The sequence below is a fragment of the Amblyomma mixtum genome, chromosome 4, assembly GCF_055824585.1.
Source record: "Amblyomma mixtum isolate Tamu chromosome 4, ASM5582458v1, whole genome shotgun sequence".
Taxonomy (NCBI): Eukaryota; Metazoa; Arthropoda; class Arachnida; order Ixodida; family Ixodidae; genus Amblyomma; species Amblyomma mixtum.
Genome location: NC_143015.1, coordinates 48,652,665 through 48,667,385, shown reverse-complemented (window position 1 = coordinate 48,667,385; position 14,721 = coordinate 48,652,665). Strand labels below are relative to the sequence as shown.

The window sequence follows — 14,721 nt, the reverse complement described above, 5'->3', positions numbered from 1 at the left end:
GACTGTCTTCAATCTGCGTCGTACTTCTCGTCGATTGACCTGCGCTCTGTGTATTGGCAGATCCCCATGCATCCATCGGACAAGGAGAAGACAGCTTTTACCACGCCCGATGGACTGTATTAATTTAACGTCATGCCCTTTGGGTTATAAAATGCCCCCGCTACTTTTGAGCGATTTATGGACACAATATTGCGTGGGCTTAAGTGGGAGGTGTGTATGTGTTACCTCGACGACGTGGTCATTTATGGAAAGGCCTTTCGCGAGCATAACGAAAGACTAGGTATGGTGCTGCCTTGCTTCGCAAGAGCTGGACTGGTCTTAAACTCCAAGAAATGCCAATTTGGTGAACGGCAAACCCTTGTCCTCGGGTTTCTTGTCGACAAGAATGGTATCCGGCCAGACCCACAGAAGATCGCTGCCATGCGGGAGTTCCCACAGCCATGCTCTTTGAAACACCTTAGAAGCTTTATGGGCCTCTGCTGATATTTCCGCCGCTTCATCCAAGGTTTCGCCCAACTCACTCGTCCTTTGACTTCCCTCCTTCATAAAGACGCCCCGTTTGTGTGGTCGTCTGCCTGTAAGTCTGCCTTCCAGCAGCTGAAGTTTTTGCTGACTTCTGCACCTGTTTTGCGCCACTTCGACCCTGCGGCGACGACAGAGCTCCATAGCCACTCCAGCGGTGTGGGCGTCGACGCAGTGCTTATCCAACTCCACAACGGCGCCCAGCACGTGGTCGCATACGCAAGTCGCACTTTGACGGAATCGGAAGGCAACTACACCGTGACGGAAGTCGAGTGTATCGCTGTAGTCATTGCTGTGCAAAAGTTGCGATCATATCTACACTTCAAGATTGTTACCGACCATCACTAGTTGTGTTGGCGTGTTTGCCTCCGCGATCCTTCAGGTCGAATCGCTCGCTGGGCCTTACGCCTCCAAGAATATGACTTTAGAGTGGCGTATAAGAGCGGTCGCCACCATGCTGATGCCGACTGTTTGTCTCGTTTCCCTCTGCCAGACACGGCAAGTTGCGAAGAGGACTTCGATGACTGTTTATCTTCTGTCTCTACCGAGTTCCCTAGCCTTGCGACTTTTAGGCAAGGACAACTCAAGGATGGTAGTCTCCAGCCGCTGTTTGATCAAGCCCGTACGTCTGCTGCTGTAACGCCGTTGGCATATCGGAGGGCGTGCTCTATAAGAAGAACTATTCCGTGGAGGGTGCACGTCTGCTTTTGGTTGTCCCTGCCAGTATTCGTGGCGTTGTCCTGCATGCCATGCATGATGATATTTCTGTCGGACATCAAGGGTTTTCTCGCACGTTACACCGGACGCGGCAACGCTTTTACTGGCCTGGACTGTACAAGACAACTCAGCAGTACGTTGCAGGCTGTCTGCAGTGTCAACGCTTTAAGCATCGCACTGCCTAGCCCGCCGGCTTGTTGAAACCGATCAGGCCACCTTACTCCCCTTTTGAGAAGATCGGGGTCGACTTGCTTGGACCGCTTCCCGAGTCTACCACGGGCCAACGCGGGATTATAGTTTGCGTCGACTACTTGACTCGCTACGTGGAGACAGCTGCTGTTGTGTCCGCCAAAGCAACAGACGTCTCGTCCTTTTTGCTGCACTCGGTGATCCTTCGCCATGGAGCTCCTCGTGTCGTAATCAGCGACCGTGTGCGCCAGTTCATTGCCGATGCAGTGGAAGAACTCCTACGGCTCTGCAGTTGTGACTATCATCATTCGACACCCTATCATCCGCAAACGAATGGCCTGACGGAGCGCATCAACGGTACCCTTCACTGTGTTCTGCTGCATTGCCAGCGGTGGGGACGGTACGGTCGGGACCCATCCTCTGGGGATGCGAACCATTTGGGAATGGTAGCTACTCCCACGCCAAAGTGAGGGCCAGTTGCGCCTGTGAGGTCGGATGAGTGAGCGGAGGCAGGCCTGGGTTTATACTCAGGTTGGACCCACGGAATACATTCACGGAATTCAAATACAGATTTCAAATACATGCTGCCTTCCTCCGCACGAGGGTACGTGCAGGTCTGGCTAACAACACGCTTGTCTCTGGTTCCGAAGAAACCAGGCTCGAGGGGTGGTTTATAGCAGCAGGCTCGCTACCAACGCCTCAGGGAAGCGGTATAAGGCTGTAAAGGTTGTTGCGAGAGGCCGAGGAAGGGGGTCGGAATACGACCGAACGGAAACACTGTCGGTGGTGTGGTCTACCGGCGGATTAGGCTTGGCTCATCTCACCCTAAAGCCACTTCTTGGTATGTGGGCCGGTCAGCCCTGCCTTGGACATTCCCTCCCTTGTAGGTGCGGAGCAATCTTTGGCAGGAAATAATTGCGCGGTTTTTTGCTTGGAAGCACGGGTGGGTCCCCCCGCAGGCGTTAGGTCATGGTGCCGAGGGCTGGTGGGCCGACGGGCTAATGATACTGGTAAGATCGCATCATAGATGCTTCTGGTGTCCGCCAAACCACTAGCTCTTTGCTAGTAGGTTGGAAACACTCCTGTGAGCCTGAATAACCGACGACCTGGTCTGTGGTTGCGACGGGCTGCGAAACCAGGTGTCATAGAGGGAATCCAGATAGCTATCCCCGTGTTAGGCTCTGCTCTGCCCAGCGGTCGGGGCCATTTGGCTTTGGTGGGTGGTCGGGTATCCCACACCCCTTTTTCCTGGCTTGGCAGGCCAGGAATAGCGTGAATACAAATTGAAGCATTAGAGCAAAAAACTCGCTGTCCGAATTCCCATCCATTCCCGTCTGAATTCCCGATAACCCGTTTTGTTTCCTGACAATCACACATACATCCAACCAACCAAGCGACCAACCAACCCGCTTCTTCACAAAATCGTGTGCCCGGCCGTCCCTGGCTTTACGCAGCCCCCAATCCTGGAACCATCCTCGCGTCTGGCAGCCACGCCAAGACCGACTCTTCCGCTCCGATTCTCCTGTTTCCGACCGCAGCCTCACATCACCGCCTCCGCGACGTGGCCGTTCACCATCGCCTCGTCGCCGTTCTTCCCCACCACCGCCGGAAAACTAGCTCTTGCGGCCGATAGAGGAGAGGTCGCGGAACGATCGTCATGAACAATTCCTCTGCCGGTCGTTATGCTGAAGAACAAAGTGTCTGTGTGCGTTGGTGGCTTAAACGTTCTTCCATTAGTGGACACCGGTGCTCTGTGTCGGTGATGAGCCTTTCTTTCAAAAAATGCCTTGGACGCAAAGTGATGTTTGCATGGGACCAGAGTGCCAGTTTTCGTGGTGTTGGGGGTGAAACTTTGCGCCCAGTTGGCATCTGCTTCGTATCAGTTACCTTTGCTGGCGAGAAGTTTCGAGCAAAATTTGTCGTATTACTCCATGCCACGCATGATGTCATATTAGGTATTGATTTTTTACGTGAATGCGGGGCCAATTTGGATTGGGGAGCTGGAGAAATTTCTCTCCAGCGCAATATGCTATCTACTTTTGTGCAGGATTCATTCGACTGCAGTGATGGGGTCTTTAGTGTCACGCAAGATGGGCTTACCCTATTGAAAATATTGAGCGTGAATTCTGCGTGCCTATCTTTGCGTGTTTATTGCCACGCAAAATGCGACGATTGAGCGAGGTCGCAGAACGCGAGACATATTTCACATAAAGTGCGCAAGCCGCGTAAGGCTCGTACAGCAGGAGACATCCTCGCGTAATATGCGCAAGCCGGGTGAGGCTTCCAGAATGTCCGAGAGCCAAGGGCGAGTCTCAGAATGCTCAAGAGCCGAGTCTGGCTCACAGAGCACTAGACAGTGTCAAATGGAGTTACCATCATGATAGCGATAATACCTTGCATGGCTGCAAGGCTCCTACATCACTGCTCAACACGTTACGCCAATGCCCTACCTTAAGGCCTCCTCATCTGTCTGTCACTGCCTCAATCAGCATGCATGCTGTGAGATAACAAGCTTTGCAGAAACGGTGCTTCGTGGGATGGCTCTCATGTGTGTAGCATGCTTGCAAAAGGACATAGATAAGGTCACCTTAACTGGCTTTATTAATGCCGCATCCCTCATGATGGGTGCCACACAGTGGCTAAACAATTTCTTCAGTTTCTCCAAATCCAGCAGGTTGGCGTCTTGATACAGGTTCTCACTATGCAGCACCTGCAAAAAGGTAGCAGTATATGCAAAAAATTCAGTTCATCTGTTTTCTGGAAATTCCAGAAAAGGGCACAAGTAGTTCTTCCATTAATGAACTAATGATGATTTCGAAAAGTTTCAGGTTTGAAATACAAACAGTGAAAAATCCGACTCAAGCACGCAGGCTGCTCAGCATCAAACCTGCACAAAATCTAATAACCGTGTCACACAGGCATTTTGAAGGCTTTCAAATGGCTATCAGCTCAGTGGCACTTGAATGCAGCTAAATGGGCATTTCCAATAGCCACAGAGTCCCTAGAACAGTGTGGACATCTATCAAGATTTTGAAGGCTTTTCAGTGGTAGAAATTTGCACTCAGACATGGAGCACTCGCAACTTACACTAAGGAATAAAATCAAAGCAATTTAATCGCTGAAAGAATACTCAACATGAAATGTACAACTTATTTCACTGAAAAAAAAAGAAGGCTGGCCACAGAACACTGTAGCAAGCGTATTATCACTGTTGCCAATAGCACAAAAACAATGATTACCACCTTTTCAAAACTGCGTGAGTGCTACAACAGCTTCCCAGCAAAATTATCAACTGTGACAGTGGCGCCACAGCAGTTTGGTGCGAGATGATGAAATATCTCTACGGCGATCAAGTATTCTGTGTAGCAGCGGTATAACTCCCGAGTTGAAGTGCAAATCTCAGGAGCAATGCAAAGGGGTAAAGCAGCTGGTGAGGATCAGGTAACTGTTATCTTTAAATACATATTTAAATTCATTGCAGCGTGCTGCAGAAGTAGGCGGTCAGATCATTCGAGAGGATACCTGCAAGCTATCTCAGGAGACGAAAGATCTGATGAAGAAACGCCAAAGCATGAGGACGTCTAACTTCAGAGATAGAATAGGACTAGGAGAGCTATCGAAGTTATTTATAAGTGCAAGGTAGCCAACATAAGAAAGTTTAACAAGGAGAAAACCTAGCATGCTCTAAAGCATGGAGGTAGCCTAAAATCAGTGAAGAGAAAACTAATCACTGGTAAAAACCAGATGTATGCGCTAAAAGACAAAGAGGGCAATGTCATAAGCAATATGAATAAGATAGTTAAAGTAGCCGAAGAGTTCTACACAAATCTCTACAGTAGTGAATGTAATCAGAACGTTACAGAGAGAGGCAGTAGAGCACAGCAATGGCACAACCCGCCAGTAACGAGGGAGGAAGTAAAGAAAGCCTCAGGAGCAATGCAAAGGGGTAAAGCAGCTGGTGAGGATCAGGTAACAGCAGATTTGTTGAAGGATGGAGTAGAGATTATGCTAGAGAAACTAGCCACCCTGCATACGCTTGCCTCGTGGCCACGAGCGTATCAGGAGCTTGAAAGAATGCGAACATTATTTTAATTCATAAGAGAGAAGATGTCAAGGACTTGAAGATTTACAGACCGATCAGCTTACTATCCATTGTGTACAAGGTATTTACTATGATAATCACTAATAGACTCAGGACAACCTTCGAATTCAATCAATCAAATGATCAGGCAGGCTTTCATAAAGGATACTAAACAAGAGACCACATTCATGCAATCAATCAGGTGATAGAGAAATGGGCAGAATACAACCAACCCTAATATATAGCCTTCATTGACTACCAGACAGCAATTGACTCTGTGGAAACACAGCTGTCATGCAGGCATTGTGGAATCAGGGTGTAGAAGAGTGTTATGTGAAAATATTGGAAGATATTTATAACGACTGCACCGCTACCATAAATCTCCATAAGGTCAGCAATAAAATTCTAATAAGGCAAGGTGTCAGGCAGGGAGACACGATTTCACCAATGCTATTCACCGCCTGTTTACACGAGGTGTTCCGGGGCCTGAAATGGGAACAGTTGGGGAGACGAGTTACTGGAGAATACCTAAGTAATTTGAGATTCCCTGATGGCATTGCCTGGCTAAGCCACTCAGGATATGAACCGCAAAGAATGATGAATGAGTTAGACAGGCAGAGCAGAATTGTGGGGCTACAAATGAACATGCAGAAAACCAAAGTAATGCTCAACAGTCTAGCAAGGAAACAGCAGTTCACAATTGGTAGCGAGGTGCTAGAAGTAGTAAGAGGATATGTATACTTAGGGCAGGTAGTGACCGCTGATCCGGATCATGAGAGGGAAATAACTAGAAAAATAAGAACGGGGTGGAGCGCATATGGTAGGTTCTCTCAGATCGTGAAAGCCAGTTTGCCAATATCCCCCAAGAGAAAAGTCTAACACAGCTATATCTTACTGGTACTCACCTATGGGGCAGAAATGTGGAGGCTAACAATGAGGGTTCAGCTTAATTCAAGGACAACGCAGCGAGCTATGGAAAGAAAAATGATAGGTGTAACGTTAAGAGACCGGAAGCGGGCGGAGTGGGTGAGGGAAAAAACGCGGGTTAATGAAATCCGATTTGAAATCAAGAGGAAGAAATAGGCTCGGGCAGGGAATGTAAGGCGAAGGCAAGACAACCACTGGTCCTTGAGGGTAACAGAGTGGATTCCATGAGAAGGTAAATGTAGCAGGGGGCGGCAGAAAATTAGGTGGGCGGATGAGATTAAGAAGTTTGCGGGGATACGGTGGCCACAATTGGCAGAGGACAGGGTTAATTGGAGAGACATGGGAGAGGCCTTTGCCGTGCTGTGGGTGTAGTCAGGCTGATGACGATGAATTTTAACTAATGTATATAGCACTCTATGCATTACAGTCATATGTGTCTGGCCTGCTACAGCCTAGAAATCTTCCATTACAAAATAGGGAAGTGGATAGCAAAACTACAGCACAACAGTGGCTATGAAAACAGATATGGCACATCTGCAGGTAGTAGTCCTGGAAAGTGCATGTTTTTCAGTCAGAGCCAATAACACTCTAAATTCATAGATGCCATCTCTCGTGTATGTCAACAGGCTATCACAGAAGCTCAAACCAGGAAGACTATCAAGAAGGAATAGGACCCAGAGATGAGGGGCAAAGGAAGTACACAGCATGAGCAATGACTCACAACTGAATTTACTGCCAGAAACCTCATTGCAATCGTAATTGCAATTGTAATCATGTAGGAAGGTTGATGCTTGCATTGCGCATGACACTGTTTTTAGCTGAGTGGTGGGGAGCTTGGCAGTTCCTTGCATCTGCTAGACATGGTGCCGAAAAACATAGGCAGCATTGGAAACATTCCCCTGTCCAAATGGACAAGTTACAATGACCCACAAGATTGTGCAGATGAGGCAGCTAGGTATGCAAGTTCTACTCCCTTAATATTGGGTTGATGCAACAGCCGGCCTGGACAAAGTACACCTGCCTTCAAACCGTAATGTGCGAAATTTATTGGTGCACTATATAATTTGCACAATCTAAATTAGGCTATGAAATCAAAAATTTTCACTAATACTGCCTTCCATTTACTTTCATTTACTTTGATAGCACCTTTATCTTCAATCATGTAGCAAAGAAATCAGAAAAAACACAACCGAGCACAGTTTACATTTGTTAAGCTGTGCTTGACATTGTGCTTTTTTCACTTACTAATGCCTGTCTTCCATTAGTCAATGAGTGGGCATATGTGCTCAAGCTTATTAGGGGCCAAAAGGCCCTCACAACCTTGCACCTGGCTCCAGCATTCTTCAAAGAATGAGATAACTGGTGTATGTACGGAATGATCGCAATCCTATGTCACTTTTCTTCCAACGGACGCATTTCCTGATAGCTATTTTTGGCAAGGCTTTTGCATACAGAGGTTAAAACAGATGCCAAAACACCAGTACCTTGAAGGCCGCCTACAAGTCACAAAAACCTTTCATTTACAAAATATATGCATGAAGGCAACAGAGCTGCAGAGGCAAGACATGTTATCCTAGCAGTAGCTGCAGTACAAGCAACACTACTGTCAAAAATCTAAAAAAGTTGTACTGCTGTTTTTTGCCCACCTGTCTCACTGTTGCATTCGTGAGTATATTTGGAATGTCAAAATTTCTGGCGGCTATCAGCCAGGCTTCATTTTTTTTCGTATGTTCTAACATTTGCAAGCACGAGCTTTGTAAAAAAATGTAAAGGACAAAGAAATGTGATCACGATTAAAGAATGCAGTGCGAAAAGACAAAAACAAACGAAGAGATGGACACCCGCCAGTCCTGTCCACTTTTTCATTTGTCCTTGTTTTTTCACACTGCATTCTTTAACTATGATCACTGACCAACAAGTCCAAACAGTCACTTTAGTTGAAAAGAAATGTGGCCTTTCAATTGTGGTCATTCCATACTTACACAGGTTATATTATTCTGTAAGAACTCTACTGCTATATACGAGGTCGAAGTGCCTTTCTGATGCCTAATCAGCTTATTGAGCACTTTTGGCCACATTTTAACAAATGAAAGATGGGAGCATGTAAGCGAAACGAGTGCAATGTCGAGCACGCTGCGACTTGTATAGATAGTGCTATTGGTGCTCTGTATCTAACTTCTACTTGAAGTTGTATAACCAGAACAGCTGCTGCATCAGCCAGACATGAAAGGTGTACGAACTTAGTTCGAGGAACACTGGCCTCACGTCTCGCTGCTGATTGTAAGACATTCCTCTATATTCCGAGTTTTCTAACACCACCATCATTGTTTGGCACCGTGACCATATCATACAAGAATGTGAGACCTACTGCATACCTAAAGAAAATATGTGTGTAAGCCAAGCATCAGCCGTTCTATGCAATAAGAAGTCTAAGTGAAAAAGATTCGATGTAAATTAGAGAAAGCCTTGCCATTTTTGCACTTCTGCTTCTATGACTGCTTGCTGGAATTTTTTTCTTTAGTTGGAAGCATTCTTCCATCCCTTATCTCTATACACTATTCCTCTGCCAAATGACTGAGTAATCCAAATAGCAAATCCTAAGTAGGGAGGGGGCCTTCCACAGTGACCACACAGGGGCATTCAAGTTCTTGCAGCAATCAAATCATCCCTTTGTAACACTGGCCTTGAATGCACCACTATACTTTTGTGGCAGGCCAAATGCTTATACAATTTATGTTTTAAAACCACACAGAAATCCAGAACTGCCATTATGAAAACAACCTAGTAATGTAACCATAAGCGTACCTGGCCAGCATGATCAGCATGGAAAGGCGCACAGCTTGTGTGCAGCTCCTAAAATGAAAGCAAATTCACATGATTAATTGCAATTTCCACAAAGACATTCTTGAAAAATCATGTTTTTGCACCACTCAGCCTCAAGCCTGCCTTATTCCTCCTGCAGCAATGAGGCAAATCTGAGCACAGCTTGGGGTGAGCTTGTGGTATCACATTACGCACCTGACACTACGTGCATCAATCCATTTGTATGATTGAATTTCAGAATGGCGAAAAAGACATACACACAGGAAAAAATGGTGGGTGGATGAGATTAAGAAGTTTGTGGGGATACAGTGGCCGCAACTGGCAAAGGACAGGGTTTATTGGAGAGACATGGGAGAGGCTTTGCCCTGCAGTGGGTGTAGTCAGGCTGCTGCTGCTGCTGCTGCTGATGATGATGATGACAACCTGAGCACACCTACAAAGTAAAACTGTGAACTCGACCCAGCAGCACTTTACTGTGTTGAAAGAGAACAGGTACAATTGAATTACTGCATTACCTTGTTATTATCATTAAAAAGTACAGGGCTCTAAGGACTTCCTAATTTACATCAAAACGAATGGGCTACAGTGAACTTTCACGGATTACACTAACAGGCACTGAAAATCCAACACAGCTGCCCAAGAGAATATTAGGCAGCCGCGCTAGCCTTCTTTTGCGCTATGCTACCTGATACCAGATTAAAATTCCAGAGCAATTTACTCATACTCTAGCACAGGGATACGTTATGGCCCAGACTGATGCAGCTGTCTTACTAAAGGCAGAGAAGCTTTCAGTGTGGGTCATGTGTGCTGTGGCGTGAACACATGCACAGGATCACCTGCTACCATTCAAGTCCTCTGTGTACACAAATGCAGGTGCAATAGAAAACCCACATCACAAATTTGGCTAGTCTGGTCGGCCAAGCATGGGCCAGCTGATAGCACGAAGCAGCGCGTGCGACACATACCATCATTATCAGCCTGACTAGGCCCACTGCAGGGCAAAGGACTCACCCATGTCTCCCCATTAACCCTGTCCTTTGCTAGGTGTGGCCAACATATCCCCGCAAACTTCTTAATCTCATCCGCCCATCTAACTTTCTGCCGCCCCCTGCTAAGCTTGCATTCTCTTGGAATCCCCTCCGTTGCCAATAAGGACCAGCGGTTATGTTGTCTTCCCATTACAAGCCCCGCCCAGGCCCATTTCTTCCTCTTAATTTCAAGTAGCATGTGATTAACCCGCGTTTGTTCCCTCACCCACTCCGCTCCCTTCTGGTCTCTTAATGTTAGACTTGTCATTTTTCTTTCCATAGCTCACTTTGCTGTCCTTATCGTTTGGCACGTGTTTTTTCTTTGTAATAAGGCATAAAGTATTATACACGGATTACCACATGGCATCCTCCTATGACCGCTAAATAATTTATAATCAAATTTCTTTCTCCTGCTGTATTTGTTTCGGTTTCGAAAGCTGAATGATGGCTGTGACGTCAAAGCGAGGTTATTGGTCACGTGAGGCGTGAAAAACTGCAAAACAATTGGTACTTCTGGCTCTTAAGGAATGCTGGCGTCAGCGCTGTAGCGAATTAAAATGATGAAGCAGCGATTATAAGTGCAGTTTTTCCACGCCTCACGTGACCTATAACCTCTCTTTGATGTCATAGCCATAGTCAAATTGTTCACCGAAACAGGATGGCAGAAAAAGTTGATTATAAATTATTTAGTGGACTCACGCGAATACCAGATGGTGATTCATGCATAGTAGTGTCTTCCGCATCATTATAGAGAAGAAAACATGCCACCAAGATTAGGTGTCTATACTCTTTTAAGCTGCACTCTTTTAATTAGCCTCCACGTTTCTGTCCCAAAAGTGATAAACATGCAGGCTAAAGAAAAGCTTTCAGCTTAAGTACCAAAGTGGCTCTAATCACACGATGAAGCGGAAAAACTCTCGACACTTGAACCGAGAACAAATAGGAATTCCAACACAATTTTAGATTCTTGTAAGGCTATCAAGCATTTCTGAATATTGTAAACTGCACTTTCACACATACAGTACGCATGTATGCCAAGCTCACATTCAGTAGCCCTGTTTTCCGGCTGTAATTATCACGGTCTGAGCTCAGTTACAGATTTAAAACCAGCCAAAAGATGCAACACAGGAAAAGAGAAGAAAACAGGTTGGACTATCAATTGAATTTTTTGTGAAGGAAAAGAAGGCTCGCATGAAGATGCGCCACACATGACCCACACCAGCGAAAGGCAGGACAACAAATAACTGTCACTGATTACAAGCACGTCATCTAAAAGAGAAAATTCTTTCCGTTGAAGATAGACTAAAGGCTTCGCTACTCATACAGCCGTTGTCTTGGAGATATGCATCAAATACCTTACAGATTTGTTTACCACTTCTATACACCACTGAAGTGTCACAGAAATCAGGCGTACACACTGATGGGTCATCTTATGATTTACACTCACGACATTGGTGATGTAGTGCCAGACTAGAAGCTGCCTTCCCCTTAACGAGTTAGTGCTCACTCAGGAACACATTAAAGACACCTGCACATACCCCTGAAGTAGTTTCTTGCACAAGCTAGCGGAATGTGATAAACCACTTCCTGCAAGTCCTGAACCTAGTTTTATGGGATACCATACTGCTATCCCGGTTTTTAACAGCAGCGCAAAGGCCATCAACACAATGATTGGCGCAAAAATTACATTTATTAATTTTCCCGCCACTCGATTTGAACTCATGAAGTCTTTACAAAGGACTCCATGATAACCGTTCTGAGGTGAATGGCAGTTCAGCCTAGCCTCTGGAATCTGTGCCAAAAAAAAACGGAGTCAGCGCATCGCAATTTACTTCCGAAATCAGCCGGTGCTGATGACAATTGTATGTTTTGCTTTCTCTGGCTTATAAAGCTCCACTTTCAGAAAAAGTGTCGTCTTTGTGGTTAGGATGCGGAACTTCATCATCACAGGTCAACTTCAGCTTGCCATCAGTGTCCCTTTAATGCCTCAAAGTTGAACAATAGCTCCATTCATAGAGGAGGGCTGTGCATAAATTTCGACCACCAAAGATTCTTTAACATGCACTGACATTGCATAACACACGAGCAAATATGCATTTCGCCTTGTCGAAACGAAGCCACCACAATTCAATCCCGCGTCTTTGGGCTCAGTAGCCGAACACCAATGCAGTAGGCCACAACAGCAGGTGAAAAACAAAAGAGAGCCCTTAATAGGCAACCTAACTTGCCAAAATCAACATAACAAGGGGTCACACAAGTAGCAGTGGACTAGGAAAATAAAAGCTACTTGTGTCGGAAGATGTCTTCAGTGCTTACCTCAAAAGCCTGCTTGCTTGCTGGGCATCCTAGCACCAAGTGAAAGGCTGGCACAGCTATACTGGAGAGCTTGGAAGAGGCATTGCTGGTAAAGCTATGTGGAGCTTGCTGCAAGGTAAAAAGACACATTTAACAGCAGCACAGTGCAAAAAAATGGACTAGAATCAAGCATGTAAGGCAAAATGCAAGGCATAAAAAGGAGCCGGTCGCAGAATGGAACACGACTGTTTAACCACATTTCGAAGTGGGCCAGGCAACAAGAAATTCATAACCACGGCAGTCATTCACAAGCTAGCCTCAGACGAGACATCACTTGCATATCGATATCCAGCATCGTTTCTACAATACATGCCACCATTCAAAAGAACAGACCACAGCAGAACGATATTTTCAGTAGAAGGCTTGTTTGCTTCAAATTCTGCATGCGTCCCTCAATTTGAAATCTGGCATGATTAGCACTGATTTCACATTCTCACAGGTATGATGAATTAATAGTGCCAATTGCAGAAAACCCACACTCTTTCCTTTAACATCAAATAAGGTATTGGAGAGGTACCTCAGCATATTTAAGTCAAAGTCAGATTTATTTGCGCCATTGGTTATAATCATGAAACAATCAAGTTTATTCTTCGTACATGTTAGAGGCTCAATTACCCTTAAATTTCACTGCAACTTCGGGAGTTAGGGCAAATGGAGCTAGGGCACCTGTGTGCATTTTGCAGTTGTTTGTACCATTTCAGCTCCGAGCCAAAGTATGAAAAAGCGAATGCCAAAATAGAGGCGAAAAACTTCAGAGCAATTTGTTTTTATCTCACCGTTCTGGTATTCAAGGCTCGACTACACTTGCTCGGCTATAAGTACGAACGCAGCTGGATCATACGGAGCTTCGTACCTTAAATGCACAATTTCTAAAAGTATAAGTGAAACACAAGTGAAAGAGGAGGAAGCTCAATCCTAACGCATACAGCTGAATCGCAGTCTACGTAGTTAAACTGCTCGAGCGCTGTTACTTCAATTACAGCGTAACATGCGGCGAGAATGTAAAGCCCGGGCCGAAGATCTATTGGCGGGCACATATTCCATTCTCGGCGAGAGATGAATGGCAGTACGGCGGCAGTACGGCGCCGATATCGTGCACCCCGCGATCGGATCAGCTGTGCATATTTGCATGGCATACTGACCATGACTGTGTGACCACTGACACTACACGCGCATTCATGCCCGTGCGCCGCCAGCAAACAACCTTTCAGCGCTGCGTGCTGCCGCGATAGGCACTGCGTCTTCGCGTCTCTGTACTAGCTGTGTTGACGCGGCCAGTTGTGCGCAAAGGCTTTGAAATAATGAACAGGTTCGAAGAAAATTAACTTACCCCCAAGATGCGAGATGTCACCCGGGTAGTGGTCTCCCACCAGCTGCTCCGCCATGGAGGAAATGAGCCCCGCCGTCAGCATAGCGTTTCCAGTGAAGGCGCGCAAAGGACGACGCGCTATCCGTCGAGCCCGCTGACGCACGCTATAAACACAGGTTTACTCAGCACCTTACCACGTTTTCGTACATCGCAGCAGCGAATTTCACTGCTGTCGGCACATCACATATCGGAAGAGTGACAAATGCTCATGCCAGCGATGGTTCATGCCCTCGGCACCACAAAGGAGGACCACGACAAACGTAGTAACGCTGACCGCCATGCTGTCCCTCCCCAGACGCTGCGTTCGTTGGCTAGCGCTTCGGCCAGTTCCGGCTTCCTTCGGCCCGTTTAGAAAGGCATCGCCTCCAGGCATTCCTCCAGGGGCCCGATTCCCGATATTCACATTCGCCTGTCGGCGCCATATTGCCTCTCTGATTGGCTGTCAGAAGTGTCAATCGCCGTCAATGGGCGTGTCAATCAGGGTCGGTTACACGAGCACTTTTCGCGGTGACGTCGATTTGACGTGGCATTGAAAATGCATTTTCGTAGCGCTATTCTTGGTGCCCGGCTGGTACATATATGTGATTGTGAAAAGAAAAGAAGCTACAAGTGGTCCGCGCGAGAGCACTTGCGCTCGACTTGCCAATTTGGAGAAAATAGCTGCACACCGGAAATGGCAACTTCCTAAAATCTGATTGGTTGGAACAATA

The 14,721-nt window shown here is 46.4% G+C and overlaps 1 long non-coding RNA gene across 2 annotated transcripts; it reads right to left on the bottom strand.

The window, feature by feature from the left end:
• Positions 1-4,120: 4,120 nt before the first annotated feature.
• On the bottom strand, positions 4,121-14,293 carry LOC149346446 (uncharacterized). Of its 2 annotated transcripts, none has more exons than XR_016292078.1 (3): positions 13,973-14,293; positions 12,604-12,711; positions 4,121-4,138 (listed from the first exon to the last, which is right to left on the bottom strand). It is a non-coding gene; the product is annotated as an uncharacterized LOC149346446 (long non-coding RNA). The 2 variants fall into 2 exon arrangements; XR_016292079.1 differs by lacking the exon at positions 4,121-4,138 and adding an exon at positions 9,214-9,289.
• Positions 14,294-14,721: the final 428 nt, after the last annotated feature.